Genomic DNA, 15563 nt, shown 5'->3' with positions numbered 1-15563 from the left:
TTCACTCTTAACCAAGCCTCCCTATGGCTTTCTCAAATGATTTGTGACACATGTGATTAAAACCTATTGTCTGTACACCTGAAAGTAAATCTTATTCAGTTTAATAGGAAGTAAGTGTGCATAGAACCACAGCATTATAATCCAATCCATGTTTACTCAGAAGTAAGGCTGCATTCCTATATACCTATATTCCTAACCTGGGAGTAAGCTCACTGAACAGTGAAATTTACTTTTGAGTATGTATACATACCTAAGATTATGCTGCAAGTCTCATTGATTTCAGGTGTATTTCAAATCAGGTGTACAGAGTTTGAGCCTGAGAAATCATGCATGCAAAGAGAAATTCAGCAAAGTCTGAAATTCATAGGTGCAGTTGCAATGCAGCCTGGAGGTAAGGGAAGAAATGTTCTGATACCTTGAGGAGGCCTCCAAGACTGCCTCCTCAACACAGGAAGTAATGCATACCCCATAGGCACAGCAGCACTGGCTCTGGAAAAATGGATAGGATTGGGTCCTAAGTTGGCTAGGATTGCAGCCCTTGACATGTTTGGGAAGTTTAAAAAAGTATCAGCAACTTTTTAAACTTATTGTAAAATTTTAATTTAATGGATTTGATTTGGTTTTGTTGTATGGGGGTGTTAATGGCATCAGTTCCGGTGGGTCCCAATACATTTATGTTCTTAAAAGTGGATCCCAATACTAAAAAGTCTGAAAACCACTGCACTAAGAAAATGCTGGGGGGGGGAAGGGTATTGGGGGCAATCCTTATATTACGTACATGAATTTTTTGGGGAAACCACTATTCCCCCCCCCCCAGTAAATATTGGACTATGCCTGTCTGTACCTGGCATGGACATTCTAGATTTGCATGCTTTGTTTGCTATTTTGCATGCCCCCATTGTATTGAAACAGCTGTCATTTGCATTTGTTTTTGTGCTGTTTTCCATGCCCCCTTAGCTTCCTTCAGCACCCTTCCAGGAGCTCTGGAATGCCTGTGGGGTGCATCTGCTTTTACTATATCACCTATGTCATCTAGTTCATGTATACTCTACCTGAACACTTTAACAGAAAGTGATGCAAAAAAAATATATCTTGCAATAAAAACACATAACACCACTTCTTTGTGCTTCACTAGCCATTGGCTGATGTGGCTGTGGTGTGAGGGTCAGCAATGTCCCCCAAAAGAAGGGGGTGGAATCAGCACCTGAGGTGAGGATGCTTCCAAGGGCCGTCTGTTGCTAGGATCAGTGGAGTGCAGGCTGGTGAAAGAGAGAGTGCAGAATGGAGAGACTAGTGGTGTAGCTAAGGAGGTGCAGGGGGTAGCAATTGCACCGGGCAACAAGCTTTAGGGAGGCAACAAGCTGAGCTTGACACTAGTGGCCAAGATTGTGAAAATCTTGGTATGTATGAATAATACCATCATGTTGTATATCAGTGGAAAGGTAATTTAATGCAGAATGCAATGAAACAAACTGCATTGCAATAACTGTATTCTATCAACAGTTATGGTCAATTAAGCAGAACATGAAAACACAACTGCCTTTATGGAACACAAAGTGGATTTGCTTAACTCAAAACGGACCTATGAGACTGATTGTTGTGAAAGCCAATGACATGTTGTTATGATACTGCATTGAACCAATAAGGTGTTAATATGAGTCAGCTCTCATTTCCATGTATCATAATACAGTTACCCCTGCTAACTGGGTAAAGAGGTGCTTTCAAGTGGTGCTCCTCTTATAAACAGGGAGAGAATAACAGTCCCTCTTCACCCCAGCACAGTGTTTCTAACCAATAAGGGGCACACTATTTATTTATTTAATTAAATTTGATTTTTGTTGGGGGTGGTGGCTACAAAATCTTCTTTGACCCCAGGTATTATTATTATTATTATTATTATTATTATTATTATTATTATTATTAACAGTATTTATATACCACTTTTCAACTAAAAGTTCACAAAGCAGTTTACAGAGAAAAATCAAATAACTAAATGGCTCCCTGTTCCAAAAGGGCTCACAATCTAAAAAGATGCAAAAGAATACCAGCAGACAGCCACTAGAACAGACAGTGCTGGGGTGAGGTGGGCCAGTTACTATCCCCCTGCTTAAAAAAAAAAAAAGGAGCACCCACTTGAAAAAGTGCCTCTTACCCAATTAGCATCAGGTAGCAGGTAGATGCCTTAGCTATGCCACTGGCTGGGGTGAAGCGGCAGAGCAAATGGGTGGTGAGCTTCTGGGGGGAGGTTTTTCCCCTAATTTGCACTTTTTAAAAAGCCCAGGCATGATGTCACTTCTGGTTGTGATATCACTTCTGGGGCATCATTTTGAGCTCCTCACCAGGCTACACATTCATTAGCTACACCACTGGGAGAGAGAGTTGGAGGGGCTGCAACAGCCCTTTAGTTTAGCTTCAGAGGTCTGGTGGTGTGATGAAACAGTTGTGGTTTCTGGGAGGATTTTTCCCTCCTTTTCTGTGGTGATTAATTTCCCCCCAATTGAGGTGTTCAGGTTTGATGGGGAGTTGGCCAACTGGAGAGCTGGGGAGGCACGGCCAGAAGAAGGTTTAAAAGCCTGAGGAGATTTTTCTCTGTGTTTTGGTGCTTCAGCCTGGGCAAGATAGGGAGAACCCACTCTCTGGTGTGGAGAGTGGAAGGCTGCTGGGGACAGCCCCAGGGAGAGAAGGGACCAAAAATAAGATAGGCACATCAGATTTTGTTCATGTTAGTTTGTTCTCCCCATCCAGTCATTGGGAGCTCTCGGTTACCTTGGCTTCAGGGACCTTTACCTATAAGAAAATAAGTCTGTTTAAATTGCTTTTTCTCAATGAAACATTTTGTTTAAAAGCTTGGAGGTAGGAAGGAGAGAGAACTAAACTGATGGATTAATGAGCTGAGGAACTAATGGACTGGCTGACTGATGGGTGAATGGACTTTTGAGAATTGCTGGAATAGAGATTGCTGGAGACTGGTGTGTACGTAGTTGCCATGCCCAAGACCTACCAAGGTGTTGCTATGGTGGCTGGAGAAGCTGCTGGCAGGAGAGGGGAGGAAGGAAGACCTCTGCAGGTTGAACAGGCGAGCTACCCTGGTGGTGGGATCCAGCAGTGCAGATCTAGGGCCACTGTTGGGGGAACAAAGGGGAGGTAATGAACTTAATGTGGGCATAGGTTCTCTGTGAAGCTTGGACAGGTCATTTTTCAAAACAACAAATGATCCCCTTTTTACCCTTCATGTTGCCTGAGTTGGGCAATGTGCTTCCAGGATAGTGTCAAACTGTGGCCAAGGTTCTCAGAGATTTGCAACAGCTCTGAAGGTCCCAATTTTTTTCCTCAGTCAGCCTTCAGGATGGGCCAGCCCTGTGTGCACCTGAGAGTAGGAAACCTAGATGATAAGTCTGTACACAAGTCATGTTCACTTTATGTGCCATCTGTGCACAGGGGTACAGGTTACTGTCAATATGTCTGCACAGCAGCTCACACTATGTCCCATAGAAGCACAATGTAATCTTTAAATCCTTGAGAGGTCCAGTCCCCAAGTTGATTCCTGAAATGAACATATGTACAGACATTCATACAAAAGACACACTGACCAGGGATCCCCGCACATTAGCACACATGGCACTGAATTGGATGAGGACCATGGTTAATGACTGTACAGCCAGACAACAATTTGATTGCCCAAACCTATCATTGGACTGTGCTGCTGGAACTCTACTCAATCTGAGTTGTCTGCTGAGCCTGGCCCTGCAAGCACCCCACACAATCCCAGGGTTCTGGCACCCATGGCAACAAGAATTCCAAGTGATGCTTCAGGAGACTGTTGGCTTCAAAGTGGAATCCACATCCTGCCAACAGACAGGGAGATGGAGATGGGAATGATATGGCAGTACCCAATTGCCCCGGGAAAGCCTTCCCAGGTGGTAAGAAGGTTCACATTTCCGGAAGTGGAAGCTAGAGGTGAAGGAGGCTGGTGGGAGAGTAGGTTGGCGCATGACTAGGAGGAGGGGTGCTGGTTCCCAACGGAAGCAGGAGGATGAATCTACTTTCCAAGAGCATCAAGGAAGAACACTCTTTCCTTTCCATCTGTTTTCAGCAGTAAAAATGCTGAAATGCAGCAGGTTGTGCAGCCTGAGCACTGCATGGTGCTTTACAGATCACATATATGAATTTATGAGGACAATATACACTCACCCAGGCTGTCAGAGGTTGAACTGTTGAGGAAGTGCATCCTAAAAAAGTCTTGACATCTGCACTAGTTGGGAGGGAGATGCTAGGGATAGTGACCTTCCTAACCTCACTTTCCTGCCTCATATGCTATACCCCGCTAACCGGTGCAAAGAGGTCCTTTTCCAAGTGGTGCTCATCTTATATTTAACAGAGGAAGAGCAACTGTCCCTTTTCACCCCAGTATAGTGTCTTTTCTAGTGGCTGCTGCTGGTGTCTCTTATGCACCTCTTTTGAGATGGTGAGCCTCTATGAGACAGGGTGTTAATTTGTTGTTTGATCTGCTCTGTAAACTTTTTCTTGAAAAGTGGTATATAAATAGTCATAATAATAATAATAATAACAATGAAGATTGATCCAATACTAGGGGGTGCTTTAGGAGCTATATCCCAAATCTTGGAAAAACACCTGCACCACTTCAGTGTAAAGGAAATATCCACATATGAGTTGCAAAAAGCAATTTCCTTGAAAGTGCACTTATTTTATGTAAATACTACTAGATAGCCTCGGTCTGAGGTTTCCAGCGTGAGAAGCACGGCCACTTAAGGGGTGGGGGAAGGCAGCATAGCAAAACCTGAAGTACCCGTTTTTTGCTATTTTTATATGTTGAGAGGTGCGGAGAACTGTGCGGAGCACTCTGCAGGCTCCCTGGACCCCCCGAACTTTAGGGCTGACTGCAGTCAAGTTTTAAAAAACCCTCACATCCCCAGAGGCAGCATGATCCTGGTGATCACATTGCTGCCTTAGCCCCCCACTCACCAGTGGCATAGCTAGCAGGGCATGGGGGCAGTCCACCCTGGGTGCCAACCAAGGGGGTGACACCACTACTGACCAAAATCACAGTTGTTAAGAATAATATGTCTGACTATAATTTTGCCTGATTTTACCGAGGGTCAGATCCTGAAAAATAACCTGCCAATAATTGTTACCTAAGAACTGCACAGTCTCTAATATCTTAAAAATAAAGGAAAAGATCATAAGACACATTTTTATTCATTAACTTTTAGAATTCTGGTCTTCACAATCTTTTTGTAAACACTATCAGAGTAAGTGCACTGTAAACAACACACCAGCAGAACCATTAATTAAATCCTTCTTTAAGGTGCCTGACGTGTTAAGCCAGAGGCTCAACATATAACATACATAACACTTAACTGGGAGTGTGCAAGTCAATTTACAGCAGAGGTGAGCAACAAGGAATAAACATGACCAAGCACAACTACACATAGTGGTAACCTGATTTACTCAGAAGCAGACTCACTGCTTTTCATGAGTGTTATTATTCAGTAATAGTGTGTTGAATTGTAGCCTTGGATTTTGTTTCAGATGGAAATGAGGATTACATCTTGGTGTTTTAAAAACCAGACCTCTGCCAAGCATTTGCAAAATGGAACAAGGGTGCAGAAGAGACAAGTGTGATCCTACTAAAGAGAATAAGGCTTCTTCATTTAAATGGAAGTGTTGAGCCCTGGTGTACTTTTTTCACAGGAGGAGTGAAAAGGTTAACATTGCCCTGGAGACTAAATGCCCTGTAATTATCATTGCTTTCCTCTGGGCTTCTACAGGCTTCTGCAATGTGACTGAACAGCCCTAACCACTGAGTGACCCACAGATAAGGCGAGGAGAAAATTTACACTTGATTTAATGGCAAACATTTCTTGCCTTATAGGCAAGTATTTATGGTAACTGTCTCTCTTCACCAAAGCACAGACTTTTTTCTAGTGGCTGCTGCTGCTGTCTCTTCTGCACCTCTTGAGATAGTGACCACTTTTGGAATAGAGAGGTAATTAATTACTTGGCCCTTTAAACTGCTTTGGAAACGTTTTCTTCAAAAGCGGTACATAAATATCGTTAAAAATAATAACAATAACTGTGCCTATAGCAGTGGGTGCTTTAGAAGCCATAACTAAAAACATGGGAAAACACCTGCACACCTTCACTATAAATGATATCACCATATATGAGCTGCAAAAACTTGCAACTTTACTCAGAACTGCACACAGTTTATGCAAATACCATTAAGATATCCTAAAGGATATTTAGAAAATACCAGCCACCATCAGCTGGGTTGTGAAGGAAGGAAGGAAATAAATAAATAATGTAGATCTCAAGCCAGCTATGGGTGACTTTCAACACAGAGAGGTTCTGTATTTCCTTGGTAATTAAAAACTAAACAAAAGAAAAACATTCTACCCACACACCCCACCAAGCTTCTACTTGGAATTTAGAAGTCTTGGGCTCAGGAAACCCTGTGAAGTGGGCAAGGGCTGTCTGACAACAATTTCCTGTAACCACCATCCAAATACTATTTTCAGGAAATCCCAGGAAGAAACAAAGATTCCATTTCAACTGGCATTACACTGGCAGCTGTTCTAAACCTCTCTAGAGATCAGTAATCCTTGAACTTTTTAGCCTTGGGACTCACTTTTTAGAATGACGATCTGTTGGGTCCTACTGAAAGTGGTGTCATGGCCGGAAGTGACATCATGAAGAAGAAAAATTTTCAACACACTCCCATACAAAAAAATTAAAATTAATTCAGTAAATTGAGAGGTTACAATAAGTTTTAAAAGTAATTTAATATAAAGAAGAACCCTCCTAAACCTCCCAGCAATTGCTGATCTGTTTGAAAAAATTCTCCAAACATGCCAAAGGCTTCAATCCTACCCACACCAAACCTGGGAGTAAGTGTCATTGACTACCATTGTTAAAATCATATGCATAGTAGCCTGTTAAAAGTACAGATCTGTAACATTTCCCCAAATGTAGTTGCATACTGTGGTAGCTTCAAGTCTATTACAAATAAACCTGTTCAAACCTCCAGATAGACCCAATGATGGAACTTTTGTTCACAGATCGGAACCAAATGCTGGAACCTGGGCCTGACAGCTATGCAGCCTGACAGTTCATGGAGAAGATCAGGCAGGTAAATCTTCTAATGCTCCAATGTTCTTGTATTCCTGTAAATGACGGAATGGGGTAGTCTGCCCAGGTTCTGTGTTCTTTAGACCCTTCTCTTTTCACTTCTCCTGGGCTAGGAGTTGCAGCTACAGGGAGAGAAATTCATGATTTTGGCATTCTTGTGATTGCTTAGCATGTTTTTATCTCCAGCAGTCATGGACTTTGAAATGTCAGGAAAGGACGCGCCTGTTCCTGAAGTGCCAAGTTTTTACCCTTTTGATCACAGGCTGAGCTGCAACAGACGAGGTTGCAGAGTGTGGCATCTACAAATGGGGCCCAGCAACCCTAATTATTTATGGCCACACACATTTGTTACCTGCAGCAGCAAACAATACTATAATTCCCATGATACATATTCAGGATGTAGGGACTAGAGTTGCTTTGAGAAGATAATTGAACAAAATTGACTTCCATCATCAATATCAGAGAACACAGTCTTGCTGAAACAAAACATAGGCCAATGGAGTGACATACCAACCAATGAGTGGATTCTGAAGCAAATCTCTTCACAGATGTCTCCCCAGGTCCCTGTGAAAACCTCAAAAACCTATGACATGGCTGTTTCCAATCCTGGACACAAAAGATGAGGAAGAGGTAAGGAATGGCCTCGCAATCTGTGCCTGCCTGGAGGAAACTGGCTGTGCTGTGAAGGAAGGTCACTTTACAGGTGCCTTTCCTTTCTTTTGTTGAATCCAGGCTCTTGAAGACAGACCCTTTGGAGGAGGAGAAAAGAATGAAGTAGAGGAGAAGATGGAGAAGAGGAAAAAGGAGAAAACTGAAATGGTAAGATCATGGATGATCCAGGAGCTGGACTGACTCTGGCAATGAGATATCGCCAACAGTTCAACAATACGAGTGTGGTTAGGGCCTGTAACGCTCATCTCAGAAGGATGGAGCAATCTGCATGTGGGGAAAACACGCTGTGAAAGGCCTACATTTTGAAAGACTGCAGTAGGCAATTCTTCTGGAGAGCAAAGACGTTGAGCCTCTCTGGTGGACATGAAGGTTGGAGAGATCATGGTGGGCGCTGTGGGCTGACATAGGGAAGTAAGGGCCATCATCCTAGATGGAGGAACATCCCTCTTGGCTTCACCACATCTGGACAAATCACTGTTCTTTTTTGGGGGGAGCTTCTACTTCACATAGGAAATTATTGGCACTCAGCCATGAGAGTTTGCCCATAGGAGGCACACTTGTAATCCCTGGTTGTCTTGCAAGGTGTTACTCAAATGAAACTCAGAAGATGCACCTCTTTGGCGCTCCCCATGGCGGGCATGCAGGTTAACATCTTCGTTCAAATCATAGACCGGCCATCTGTATCGACAGTATCTGTCCCTATCCCTGTGGTGTTTGTTGATCCTACTACTTTGGATTCCTTTCAGCCTTCATTCCCCTGTAGATGATCAGCACCCAGATAGGAGGGGACAGTGCGACCGTGTTGCTCACCCAGCTCTGTTTTTCTAAGTCATCTATTTCCATGGAAGGTGTTGAAATCTTTGAGCATCTCTGGTGACATATGTGGAGGAGGGTAACTAGGCTGAAATGAACTTCAGACAAAACGGAGGTCCAAGTTATTTATCCAAGAATTTAGACTCCACTTTTCAGCCTCTGGAAGGGGACTACTAGGTGGCTTGCAACATTTTAAGCAGTACAATGCAATCATAAAAGGGAAGAATAAAACTCTCAGGCAAGTGCTGGTCACCAAAGTAGCCAATGTTATAAGATCACTCAAGTCCTTCTTGAACAGAGTTGTTGCACTGCCTCTGCAAGAGCAGGTTTGCAGTTTGGGAGTCCTTTAGATTCTTTACTGCTCCTGGATCGCTAGATTATGGTGGTTTCTGAGCAAACTTGAGCCTCAGATTCACCACAGTGGTCCATGCCTTGTTATATAAAGATTTGACTGCTGTACTGTGCTCGCTGTGGGGCTGTCCCACAAGACTCTGGATACTGCAACAAGTGCAGTGTCTGGCAGCCCATGTGGTACCATGAGGTTGATAATTTGATTCTGTCATACTGTGATTCTGATGGCTGCATCAGCTGTAAATCCGGTTCTATGCACAAGCCGTTCATGGTAGCCAAGAAACCACCTTCACCCATATGAATAGGCTCATCCCCTGAGCTCATCTGCAGAGGCCTTGGCCAGCCTCCACCTATGGTTAAGGCTAGAATGCTAGCAACACAGGGTAGGGCGTTCTTAGTGGCAGCACCCATATGATGGAACTCGCTCCCAGTTGATCTGAGCTCTATGTGCTCCTGGATGCCCTTCCCCTAAGCATTATACATCTTTATACCGTCTTAGTTTTTGGAGAGCTTTTCCATCTATTTTTATTCCTACAGTTGTTTGCATAATAGTCTTGTTTGGCTGTGTAGTTGTTTTTTGGGAAAGTGTTCAGTTTCCTCTCCTGTTGTGAGCGAAGAGTCCATGACTCGCTGCAGTACAGAAGCGTACTCAGGACGCAAGCTCTGTAGACCTGGATCTTGGTATGTTCCGTCAGCTTCTTGTTGGACCAGACTCTCTTTGTGAGTCTGGAAAACGTGGTAGCTGCTTTACCGATGAGTTTGTTTAGCTCGGTATCGAGAGAAAGAGTGTCGGAGATCGTTGAGCCAAGGTACACAAAGTCATGGACAACCTCCAGTTCATGCGCAGAGATTGTAATGCAGGGAGGTGAGTCCACATCCTGAACCATGACCTGTGTTTTCTTCAGGCTGATGACTGGGACGCATGGAGCTCTCTTGTGAAAGAATCTCTAAGTGATGGTGCCATGACTGAAAATGTGCTCACCCACCACATTTCTGAAGGGGCAGATGAACCTAGAGGGGATTGTTTTGTTGAAATATGTCAGACTCACACCCTCAGTTTCAAAAACTATGTCTTTGCACCAAGGAAGGATGGCCAAAGGATTATCATCTCAATTCATTCCTGGGAGGACACTGCCTGCACATTGAAGGAAGGTCACCTCACAGGTGTCTTTCCTTTCTTCTCTTGAACCCAAGCTTGTGAACAGAGACTCCTAAGAAGAAAGGGAGAGAAGAAGCTTCTGACCTTCCCAGTAAGGAAAAAGCAAGCGAAGGAAAAGGTAGGAGCATGGATGCTTCAGGAGGTGTGTCTGATTGTGGCAGTGAGACAGTCCATTCTCTGTTTCCTTGGTAATTAAAAAACACACTTACACAAAAAACAAAACAAAGCTCTCCCTACACACAACACTAGAGTTCTTGGGATTTATAAGTCTTGCACTTCGGAAACCCTGTAAAGTGGGCAAAGGCTTTCTGACCACGTTCCCATTGCCACAATCCAAATACTGTTCTGAGGAGATCCCAGGAAGAAACAACATTTCCATTTCAACTGGCCCTAAAACTGGCAGCTGTTTAACTGGTAGAGGCCCGGTACTGATCTGCCCTAAATCATTTCAGGCAGGGGCCATTAAAAGTCTTGTCTGTGACAAGTGGGAGTACTTTAAAAAAGCTGAGCATTCCCATCATGTGTCTCGGTATTGCCCCATGATGTGTCTGGATTTCCCCTTTTGGGAAGCTTGGAGGAATCCTGAAAATATGTGGTTCAATATTCCTCTTCTTCCTTGACATGTTGACTTCTTCTGAGCAAACACCAATTCAACCCTGGGGTTACTGACTCAGTGATGAAACTTTTGTTCCCAGATCAGCACCAAACACTGGAACCTGGGCCTGGGCTGCACCAGCTATGCAGCCCACCATACCTACCTACCATCTGGCAGGTAAATCTTCCAACGCTACAATGCTCTTGTATTCCATACAGAATAGGAGAGGTAATCAGTAAAGGGATCAAATACCAAAACAAGGAGGCTTATTTTCCATAGTGTTCTTGTACTGAAAAAGAAGTGGGTCTCATGAGTGTCTTTCCTTTCTCCTCTTGAACCAGGCTAATGAACACTCCGAAGAAAGGAAAAGAGGAGGCTTTTTATCTTTACAGAATGGAAACAGCAGGAAAAAAGAGAAAAGGTAAGACCATGGATGCACCACGTAGCAGCTCTGACTGTGCTGCTGAAATGAAGCCAGCAGTTCAACAATACAAGAGCAGCTGGGGTCTGTAAGGCTCACTTCAAATGTGATGGAGTGATGAATATGTGGGGAAAACAGGACATAAAAGGTCTAGAGGAGGCAGAGGGATAGAGAACTCAGAAACCAAAGGGGAGAATTATATGATTATTGCAGTGAAATGCGCTTAGTAGTGTGGGGACCAGGGTTGCTCTGAGGCAGGAGCGGATGGAAGTCATCTTCACATCCTCAGCTTCAGGGAACATGTTCTTGTTGGGGGGAAATGGAAAAAGTGACTTCCCAAGGAATGGTGGTGAAACTGACTGCACACTGAAGCAAGATCACATCACAAATGTCTTCCATTTCCTCTGTTGGGTTTTCTGCAAGGTGTTTGGCTTGGATCAGAATGATCATGCTGCCATCGGAAGACTCACAAAACGGGCTGGCAAAAATGAAGCCGTTCTGAGATCTGCTATTAAAAAAACCCCATGGCCAGTGAGATCACCCCACTGTTTGTAGTCCATCTGTTGCAGAAGTCATTGGTCTGTTCATCACTAATGAGGCTGGAATTAGCTCTTGATTTTGTTCCTGTACTGGGCTCTATAACTGGCGCGGGCCTTTCATTCGCCACCACGCTCTACATGCTGAAGGGTTTTTTGAATGACGCTGAAGAAGATGTCAAGAATGTTCTTGCTGTGGTTTCTGGCCAAGCATGAAGAACCCAAAGTCAAGAGCCCAATGAAGAACCCAAAGCCTGCCATTGGGAAAGAAAGAAGCTGTATGCATTATACACAGCACCAAACTGAAAACTCTGTATTTGACTTTCTGATTGGAAACAGTTTTTCCTTTGAACAAATACTTGGTCTGAACCATGAAAAGTGAGCATTCAGTTTGCAGTCAATGCATCTCTGGTTACTGGTAGGTAAAGGCTTTTGTGGGGTTCAGGTGTGCGATTAAACTTATCTGGCAACAAAAAAGCGGTGTGTGGACCATGGATCTTTTAATGCTGGTCCCTCCTTGCCCAAACTAAAGATGCTGAGCCCCCATTTTTCAGATCACAATATCCCTGGCTGAAATGGAATTCAGAACTGTGAAATATCAGTGAAGGAAACCCCAGTGATAGCCTTTGTTTTGCTATGGATTTGATTGAGATTTGATTCCTGTCCGATGCTCTGGTTTCCTTGTGAAACAGAGCAGGGTATTAACTTTTCAAAAATGAAATGAATAAAATCCACATAAACCAGTCAGTCTTGCTGAAGAGTCCCAGGCTGACTGTCATCTTCACATCCTCAGTTTCAGGGAACATGTTCTTGTTGGGGGAAAAATGGAAAAAGTGGCTTCCCAAGGAATGGTGGTGAAACTGACTGCACACTGAAGCAAGATCACATCACAAATGTCTGCCATTTCCTCTGTTGGACTTTCTCAGGACCTGCCTGCCCAGAAGGCAAAACCCCGTAAGCGGTGGCTCAACCAGAAGATCACCTTAAAACTGGACAAAGAGCAGTATTCCCCTAAACCCTGAGAGGATTACTGTAAGGAAGAGCCCCCAGCAAGGGGGAGAAAGGAAGATAAGGTAAGGCTGTGGATACTCCAAGATAAAGCCCAACAATGGTGGGTTAGAACTTGCCAACTCTCCCAGGCCCAGAAATCCACTGACAGTAGCCCTGGAGTGTGTATGGCAAATGGTAGGGAAGAGTTTCCAGGAGTTGGCCAGTGCAAATATAATTTTCTGTAACGCTTTCGAGTTGTGTTTCTGAAGCAGAGAAGGGAGGGAACTGGCAGAGGTAGCATGGAGATGCCCAAAAAAAAGTGCAAATATTGCTGAACTTAATTCTTTCAAAAAAGTTGTGTTTCTGAAGCAGAGATGGGAGGAAACTGGTGGACAGCCACAGAGATGCCCAAAAAACCCTCCAGGCAAGTTGCTGAAGTCTTCCTCCAAAGAGTCACAGATAATGTATGGCCCCAAAGCTCTTCTCTTCAGAATGCTTCAGACAGGGAAATGGAAGTGCTTTTGAAAGACAGGGTCCTGATTTCTCCAGCAGCTTGTGAGGGTCACCTCTTGTTTTTGTTCTTTTTGGGAGGAAATCCTGGACCTTCCCAGTTGGCTAAACTCAGTGAGCCTTGGCTCCTTGAAGACCACTGGAAAAAGTGCCTGGTGGAAACAAGAAAACACCAGTGGCACCAAAGGGACAGCCTTCTGAGCAGGAAACAAGGAGGGCTGAGACACCACCTTTGGAAGGTATGTTAGCACTTGCTTCTCTTGGCACCAAAGATGGCTTTTGTGTTGGTAACCTGAGGTGAGGAGCGAGGGTCATAGCTTCTTGCCTTGCACATGCATCCCCTTCTTGTCACTCAACAAATGATAGAATGGAATGTGACTGCAACAGTGGTGGGATTCAGCCGGTTCGCAACAGTTCTGTAGAACCCTTACCTAATGTAGCTTTGGGTTCTGCGAACCGTTTGCTAAGCCGCTCACAGGACAAACTTCACGGCCACGCCCCGCAGGGTGTCCATTGGCCACAGAGGTCCCAACCAGGAAACCTGCTCCTATAGTAAGTTGCACGGGGCTGTGCCTCGGAGAGTTTCAGCACCCGGGCTTTGTTGGGCGAGGGCGCGATGGCAGACACCGCGGGCTTTTATTCATTCCTGCTTTCTCTCTTTGTAAAGTACCAAGTGCATACATGATGCAATAACAATAACAATAATAATTTCAACAGTCTCAAAGTCAACAATATTCCTTTCCCTTTCTAGATCAAGCGAAGGATCACAAACCTCCATGGATAGTCCCATCATGGAACCATTTGTACTAGAAAATTTTGAGGAACTGAACGCTGCTTTGGATCAAGCTGTACTGCCAGAAGTGATAGCTCAAAGCCATCGAAACTTGGATTTATTTGAAAACACCACCCTGGACATTGCTATCACAGGGGTGTCAGGTGCTGGCAAATCATCCCTCATAAATGCCATGAGAGGTCTGGGTGATGATGATGATGATGATAAGAATGTAGCCAAGACTGACATGGTACAAGGAACATTTCATCCAAAAAGATATCTGCATCCCTTATTGCCAAATGTCGCAATTTGGGACCTACCTGGAATAGGGATAGAAGACATCCAAGCAGCAAGATATCTAAAGCAGGTAAATTTTGACACATATGATTTCTTCATCATCGTTTCTGCCACCCGTTTCACTTAGAATGATGCCAAATTGGCCCGTGAAATTCAGAAGAGGAAGAAGAAGTTTTACTTTGTGCGTTCCAAAATAGATGTTGATCTGGGGAATGAACATCGGAAAAGAGATTTCAGGGAGGAGAGAACCCTCGAGAGGATAAAGAATGACTGCGAGCAACATTTGGGACAGAGAGGTCAGCCTACTCCAAGGGTTTTTTCTCATCTCAAGGTGGGATTTGGACAAGTATGACTTTCCCCTCCTGCAAATGACTTTAGGAGCTGGATGATCTCAAGAGTCAAGTTTTAATTACGGCGATGCCGGCTTTCTCCACAGAAATTCTGGAGAAGAAAAATAAAGCCATGAAAAAAGTTATATGGATGCAGGCTCTGTTGTCTGGTGTTCTTGGAGCCATTCCAGTTCCAGGTCTCTCTTTTCCCTGTGACATTGCCATCTTGGTGGGCACACTGAGGGTTTTCTGCAAGGTGTTTGGCTTGGATCATGCTGCCATCGGTAGACTCGCAAAACGGGTTGGCAAAAAATGAAGCCGTTCTGAGGTCTGCTATTAAAAAAAAAACCCATGGCCAGTGAGACCACCCCACTGTTTGTAGTCCATCTGTTGCAGAAGTCACTGGTCTGTTCATCACTAATGAGGCTGGAATTAGCTCTTGATTTTGTTCCTGTACTGGGCTCTATAATTGGCGCAGGCCTTTCGTTCGCCACCATGCTCTACATGCTGAAGGGTTTTTTGAGACAGAAACAAAAAATTTTGAATGACGCTGAAGAAGATGTCAACAGAAGAGAAGGTGGGCATCACTTCTGATCATCCCCAGGTTTCACAGCCAAGATCTGCAGAAACAACATTTATTATAGACTTCCTATCTCTAGGTAGAATGGATAGTAGTCAAAATGTGCACTTAATAAGTTCATGCAAGTTAGTGGACAAAGTGGATCTAAGTACATTTTAAGATAAAATTGCAGACAATACTAAATTACAGTAGTGCAGGACCCTCTCTAGGTTCTGGGTCCAATTGGGAGTAATGGGACAAATTGGCTTAAAGCCGAATCTGGGAGCTGAGAAGACAATGACGAACAGAGAGAAAGATGCACAACAGATGCCTAAGACCCAAGGAGATACAAGAGGTGGAATCCGGAGTATGAGGAACAGCTAAGAGGCCAGCATTAGGGCAAGGGATGA

At 44.1% G+C, this 15563-nt stretch overlaps 1 pseudogene; it reads left to right on the top strand.

Annotated features, from left to right (window-relative positions):
• Positions 1-15188, top strand: part of LOC136645985 (interferon-inducible GTPase 5-like) — a 105710-nt pseudogene extending 90522 nt beyond the window's left edge.
• The last annotated feature ends 375 nt before the right edge of the window (positions 15189-15563 follow it).

This window comes from Tiliqua scincoides, chromosome 1, assembly GCF_035046505.1.
Source record: "Tiliqua scincoides isolate rTilSci1 chromosome 1, rTilSci1.hap2, whole genome shotgun sequence".
Classification (NCBI taxonomy): Eukaryota; Metazoa; Chordata; class Lepidosauria; order Squamata; family Scincidae; genus Tiliqua; species Tiliqua scincoides.
This window is presented reverse-complemented; position numbering and strand designations above follow the sequence as displayed.